The sequence below is a fragment of the Geospiza fortis genome, unplaced genomic scaffold (genome assembly GCF_000277835.1).
Source record: "Geospiza fortis unplaced genomic scaffold, GeoFor_1.0 scaffold138, whole genome shotgun sequence".
Lineage (NCBI taxonomy): Eukaryota > Metazoa > Chordata > Aves > Passeriformes > Thraupidae > Geospiza > Geospiza fortis.
This window is the reverse complement of record NW_005054307.1, coordinates 6,265,618-6,273,036: the sequence shown is the minus strand read 5'-3', so window position 1 is coordinate 6,273,036 and position 7,419 is coordinate 6,265,618.

Sequence of the window (7,419 nt, the reverse complement as noted above, 5' to 3'; positions counted from 1 at the left end):
GTTTTGACAGAGTCTGTGTGAGAATCACACAAACCAACCGTCTCATTTGGTGATTTTTTTTTTTTTGCTATAGTTAGAATAAAATAAAATAATTAAGGTTGGAAAAGATCTCCAGGACCTTTGAGTTCAACCTTTGATCAAACATCACCATGCCAACTAAACCATTGTAGGAAGTCATCTCTTAAACTCTTCCAGGGATGGTGACTGCACCATTTCCCTGGAGAGCTCATTTCAATGCTTGACAAGCCTTTCCATTAAGAAATTCTTCCTGATGTCCAATCTAAACCTTCCCTTCAGGCCATATCCTCTTGTCCTATCAAGAGTTGCCTGAGAAAAGAGACTGATCCCTGTCCTGCTACAGCCTCCTTTCAGGTAGATGTAAAGAGTGATAAGGTTTTCCCTGAGCCTCCAGACCAAACTCCAGCTTCCTTGATGCCCCCATTTGACTCATTCTCTAGGTCCTTCACCAGCTTTATTGGCATTCTCTGCAGCACCTCATCCCAGCACCTCAATGTCCTTCTAGAAGTGAGGTCCAAAACCAGACACAGGACTCAAGGTGCAGCATCACCAGAGTCAACTGCAGAGGATGATCAATTCCCTAGTCCTGCTGGCCATGCTATTTTTGATACAGACCAAGGTGGCCTTCTTGGCCTTTTTGGCCACCTGGGCACACTGCTGACTTGTGTTCAGCCACTTTCAGCCAGCACCCCCGGTCCTTTTCTGCTGGGCCACATTCCAGATGCTCTGTCCCCAGCCTACAGCTCTCCACGGGGTTGTTGTGGCCCAAGAACATTTTCCTTGTTGAACCTCAGCCCATTGATCCAGATCCATCTGCAGATCCTTCCTACCCTCCAGCAGATCAACTCTCCCACCCAGCTTGGTGTTGTCTGCAAACTGACTGAGGATGCTCTCAACACCTTTGTCCATACCATCAATGAAGATATTCAATAGGACTGGCCCCAGGGAGCCATGGGGAAACCCACTAGTTATCCACCAGCAAATGAATTTCACCCCATTCACCACCATCCAGACAGTTTTTAACCCAGAGTGTACCTCTCCAAGCCATGGGCTGCCAGCTTCTCCAGGGGAATGCTGCGTGAGACTGCACAGAAAGCTTTCCTAAATTACAGGTAAATTACATCCACAGGCAATTCTCATTCTATTTATCACAGTGATAATTGCTGCAAAGAAAAGAAAAAGGAAGAAAAATAATTTTAAAAAAATTTAGTTATTCACAGTCTTCTTTCCTTTGATTTTTTTTCTATTGCTGTTTTTTAATGTCCAGATCTCACGGAAACTGATTATGTAAATGCCAAAGTTCATTACTCAACAGATTTGATCATTAATAGGTTCTTAGCTTCTTAACTTTCTCAATTATTTCTTGCAGTGAGCCAAACTTGTTACTTCTTACATAACAACAGAGGTGTTGCCCAAGTGACCAGCATTTCCACAGGCACAGCACCTACTGGGAGCATTAGGATTACACAATCTCAGCTATGTACAAGTAGAACTGAAGGTGTCAGAGCCTGCCTTGACTTCACCTTCTGGGGATCACAATGTGGGTGCTTCTGGCTGAACTAGAAAAACCATGAGAATTTGGTTTATCTGACCTAATTTGGATATGCACTCTAGGGTGAAGAGCACTGCACACTTTACTCTGACAAGACCAGTTTGGTCTGTGCTGATTTAAAGGAATTCCAAGATGGCTAGTTCAAATGTAGATAGCTGGGCAGAGATTAATCCTATCCAGGCAGACCTGGGTTATCTATGAAAAAATCAGAACTCAACTGGAATTTTCAGGTTCAACCAGTAAAATACTTAGTCATAAAGACATTTTTTAAATTATTTAGAATCATTAAATATGGTTCCTACACATAAACTTACATTGCTATAAATATATTATTACAGCCACTGCATCATTTTGGGAGGCAATAGCTAAACTGATGCTTTCATACGTGCTGTGCATGTACGGATGGAATTGTTAGTAAACGGTAGGCTTTATTGTGACTATATGCACTATATAACTATAGTGCAGCTTCAAAATTTTAACACTTGCTACAGTTCAGTCACAGGGCTATTTGAAATAGTAATGCCCTGAGGTAGTGATTAAGCTTAGCATAACAAATCATTGTACATGAGAGGTCCATTTATTTTCAAGCATTCCTTTTTCAACAGGGAGTTCTCTTTTCCTGGTCTTCATTAAGATAATAGTCGCTATACTGGGAATGGTTCACAATAATTTCAGACATTTGGTTAAACATGTTAATGTCCTGTTAGAATGAAATTGAATGAAAGGGATAAGTAGTTGGAAATAGAAAGATTTAGATATAGAAGCCAACATAGTGGAAAGAACAATATTTCTGCACTCAGGTAATTACTGCATTGCTCTTATAAGAAGCCCTTTCCTAAAATATTTATCAAATGCAAATATTTGCCTTCCTGTTGTAATTGATGAGCGTTTTGTCAATGCATGATGCATTGACAAAAAGTGCACGGCCTTTCTAATGTTTACTCTAGTCAAAAAATCTTGAGACATCACCTTGATTTACAAACAGTGAAACTTCAAAAAGACCTTTCTATGACTGAATGTTAAGATTTGCAGGATACAGTAGCTCCCAAAGCTCCAATATTCTCTGTATGGAAAGTGATATGAAGGAAATACTTATTTTGATTTCACAAAAACTTTTAAACTACAGTAGTTTTTAATGACTGGGATTCAGTGATCCTCTTAAGGAGACTCGCCATGTTTTATATTAATAATTTCTCAATTTGTCTGGTAAACTGTTACATATTATCTTGACTTTCATTTTGATGTAGCCAAATTACTCTGCTGGTATAAGCTAAATAATAATTATGTTGATAAGCTAAAATCTGGTGTAAGTGTTTTCCATTGTTTTGTCTTACCTTCCCCTTCTTCTGTGCTTGCTTTTGGATAGAAAATGCCTATGCAACCTTTTTATATGCTCATTTTTCTTTGAACAACAGCCAGTCATCATGAAGATTGACACTGTTTCAAGAAACTGTCAGTGGTTATTAATTTGTAAATGATTTGTAAGACAAGTGGAAAGGCCAGATAAACTTAACTTTCTTTGGCATATTGGGGTTTTTTCCCACTGGTATATAAATGCTTCTAATCATCAGCTAAAATTGTTCATGATTTTCATTCCTCTTTAATTACCATTTTCTAAGTTAAATGTTAATAAATAAGAGGCAGTAAAAGGTTATTGCAACTTTTTTTATGCGTCAGAGGACATAAACTCAAGGAGAGGGAAGTCTAGTGGGGCTGTGTTGTTTTGCGCAATACAAGTGGCAAGTGCAATTTCTTTTAGCAACTTTTCTGGAAGAAGATCCTTCTGAAAGGAATAAAAGTATTATCCTTAATATAAACAAGCTATTATTTGAATGAAAACATTATCACTATAAATACAATGCAATAGAGTGGCATCTAATTTAACCAAGTAATACAACTAAATTGTGTTCATTTTGGAAATTGCATGGCTGCAGCACAGCTTACTAATTCAAGTTTAATTACTTTAATTAATAGATTTAAATTTGGAAACATTCAAAGGGAGGCCTGAATCCTTTGAGATTTTTGTCAGTTTACTTCATGAATCTTAGTTATTCAAACCTCATTGAGACCAAACTTTAGTTATTTGTAATTGCCTTTTCCAAGTTCTGGGAGTTATGGAAACGTTCCCTGTAATTACATTCAGCTCAAGAGTGTGGAATAGAAGGTACCTTTGACAAAGCTGCCTTTGCCCTGGAAATGGGACTGATCTCAGCAGACAGAATCTGTATTCTTGCTTGTAACCATTTAAAACAGGACCAGCTATACTTCCACTCCATCCTGGTCTGATCAATATCATTACCAGCACCATGAAATAAACGTACTGAAACCAATTGTAAAGAGAAAATTGTAGTAGGATAGCAGGAGGTCTAAAATAATATCAATAACATCACCACTGTTACATACTTATTAATTAGGCTTCACAAAGCAAAAATCATTAATATGATCTTTCATGGAGTCCTATCATTTGTGTTTACTTTGGGTGAAGACAGGATGCAATATCAAAGGATCAAATGTTTCTGCAATATTTTTGTCTCCCCCCAGAAGGTATAAAAAGTTCATTATATGTTCAGAAATATGGGAAATGGATTAGCTTAAAAAACAAAGTGTACATCTTCATATACAATAAATGGTTCTGGACACTGCACTCCTTGCAAAGTTCAAAAAGTGAAAAAACAGCAGTAGAATTCCTCCTACTACAAGGTGGACAATGAGTGTAGCCAGCATTAAATAAATTTGTCTGCACAGTTTGAGACTGTAAGGAAGACACTAGAAAGATTATTTCTGTGGTTTTTCTGACACAGACAGGGAAGATCTTACACGAGGCATACCTCTTGGAGATTTTCCCTCAGCATAGAGAAAATAATGCAGTCTGATAAATCAATTATTTTTGGACTGTGAGTTTTCAGGCTTTTTTGGTCCAATATTATGTCTGTTTCATATCCTACTTTCTTTCTAATTTCAGATTAGTGAATGGGTTGTTGATTTGCATGTACAAATTTTTTTCTCCATATAGCCATGTGCTTAGAGTAACAAAGGTAAAATGGAACACAGCAACACATGGTCACAGCTGTCCTTACAGAACTTTACCTCTATCATGAAAGCCTCTTGCATTATATAGTTTAAATTACAGCAGTTAAGACAGTTTTCTAGCTTTCCTGTCACAGACCAGGAGAAGCTGGCATATATCTTAAGATGTGAAGTGGCTGATCTGCTTACTGCAATGTTGTGATCTTCCTGCATGTTTAGACACTGTTTGTCTGCTTACCCTCAGGAGGCTGTGGTTATCAAAATGGAGAAAAGTCTGCAGTAATGCACCTAATGCAGTAATGCATCTCACCAGCAACAACGTCATAACCAATCCACAGAAGAATCAGGCAGAGGCCTTACTGAAAAAAACCCACTTAGATACCAGATAACAAAGTAAAAACAATAGGGAAAAGGGCACAGGTATAAAAAGATATAGGTAGCAGCTTCTGTAACCTGCCTAGATTTAAAACTTGCTCCCAAAATTTAAAATGGAGCCACTTTTAGGTATAAAAGCAATTCAAGTTTGCATTATTCCTCTCTGCACGTAACTTGTCCATCTAGAAAAAACTATTAGGTTGTATTCCTAGTTTTGGACTTGCCTTTCATCTGGCTGAGCTTGGACAATTTTAGAGAGATAGGGACCATTAGACTATACACCTGAATAATGCCCCAAAAAAGCTCAAGTGTCTGTAAAACAACAGCAAGTAGGTAAGTCAAAAATCAAGTGATTTCTGCACTGTGGAAACCACAACAGACACTACCTAAATGTGGCTGGTCCTTATTGCCATATAGTGAAAGAACTGGCCAACACCACAACCTTTCCACTTGGGTTTCCAGATGCATTATCAGAAACCTAAAATCTGCCCAAGCATGGGCATTTCCTATGCTGAGTGTGCAGCACATCATAAAAACTTACTGACAGCAGTAGCATTCATTCCTGTGCCACTACAACTTCAAAGTTAGGCTAAATATTTTAATGTGTGGCTAATGGGGAAAACCCTTACTTGCTGTGAGGTACCATCAGCTTGAAAAGAAGTCCTGATTCATGGAGCCATACAGAAAAAACCCACCTTGACTCAGGAAATTCAAGCCTGGTCCTTTTCAGAACATTTTCTATGTGGGTAATATTTAACAATCTGAAATAATTTCTGAATTTTGAGGCTTTTTCTTCGGGTTTTTGTGATATTTAGTAATCAAGCAAATTTCAACCAAAAACACTGAAAGGGGGAGAATAGTTAACAAAGAGAAATAAAGATAAGAAAAGAAGATCATGAGGTTGACTGCCACAGATATCTTTTATGAAAAATCCTTTCCTTAGGATTTTTCCTCCTGAGAAGCTGAGAGGCCTCAGGAACAAAATGTAAACAATGGTTATCTGCTGCTGTGGAATGCAACAGGTGGATCTTTGATTGGCCCATGTTGGTTGTTTCTAATCAATGGCCAATCACAGTCAGCTGGCTCAGACAGAGAGTCCAAGCCACAAGCCTTTGTTATCATTCTTTCTTTTTCTATTCTTAGCTAGCCTTCTGATGAAATCCTTTCTTCTATTCTTTTAGTATAGTTTTAATATAATATATATCATAAAATAATAAATCAAGCCTTCTGAAACATGGAGTCAGATGCTCGTCTCTTCCCTCATCCTAAGACCCCTGAGAACATGGTCACAGTCTACAGCCAAAATCCAGATGTTTTTCTTTATGTTATGCTTTCTATACATTATTACTGTGATTCAAATTAATCTGCTACTAACAAACTGAAAAACAAGGGCAATGGTTAAATATAGACCATGAGGATTTGTTACATTGACAAGAAAGACTTTTCCCAGTAGAGTGATGGTGTAGTTACACACTTCTGTAGCTGTAACAACAAGTGTTTCCATGGAATTTCTTCCATTTCTATCTGGTCCTTCCCAATTCCAGACATTATAAGATTCTCACAGAAACATATATTTATTATTTCTGTCTGAGAACCACATTCTTTTCTTATGTCAGCAGAAAAAAAATAAAGATTTAGCTACATTTCCATATAATGCACCAAACAAAAATTATTATTAATTTATTCCTGTTCATCTGTCTGGTCAGTATAAATTCCAGGCAAGAAATATCTAAGGCATAAAAGATCTGGAACTAATACACACTTGAAAGCATAGTGGAGACTTGGATTCATCTTTATATCTTTTTTCTTTCCAAAACGGAGCAACAATTTGATATTTCCATGTGAAATGGAAAAAAATTCCTTTAACATCACATGTCTTCTTTTATAGGGTCAGTAATTTCTGAGTTATGCAAGACAACAAAACATGCATTTATTAGCTCTTTGCACTGTTTTCATAAAACATGGAAAGGATCTACATTCCATAAGTTTAAAGGCATTAAGTTTGGAGACAAGAACATAAAAAATGTAAGATGTATATCCTGAGCCAGAACACCGCTGAAGATCTCTGGCACTCATGTTACTACTCTGGGAGCAGCTCCCAGCCTCTTCTGCAGAGGAGTCACAAAGATGGGCCCAAACACAACTCAGTTTTAATAAGGATAATCACCAGGTGGGATTCAAACAGATGGAGTTAGGCCAAGTTAGAGTGGAATGGCTATAATAACAAATATAGAGTAGCCACCATGTGCCAGCTGCCTGCCAAGGTCTGGCATGACAAAGGAACCCACCCCTATTGCCCTAGGATCATATTATTATTGCCTATGGCAATAATCATGGTGATCACTGCTTCTCTTCACTGACAGATAAAGACAACCTGTGTGGCTGGTTTCCTAATTGGAATAATAATTATCTAAAGGTAGGCAGGATAAATTTAGGCCATTATGTTC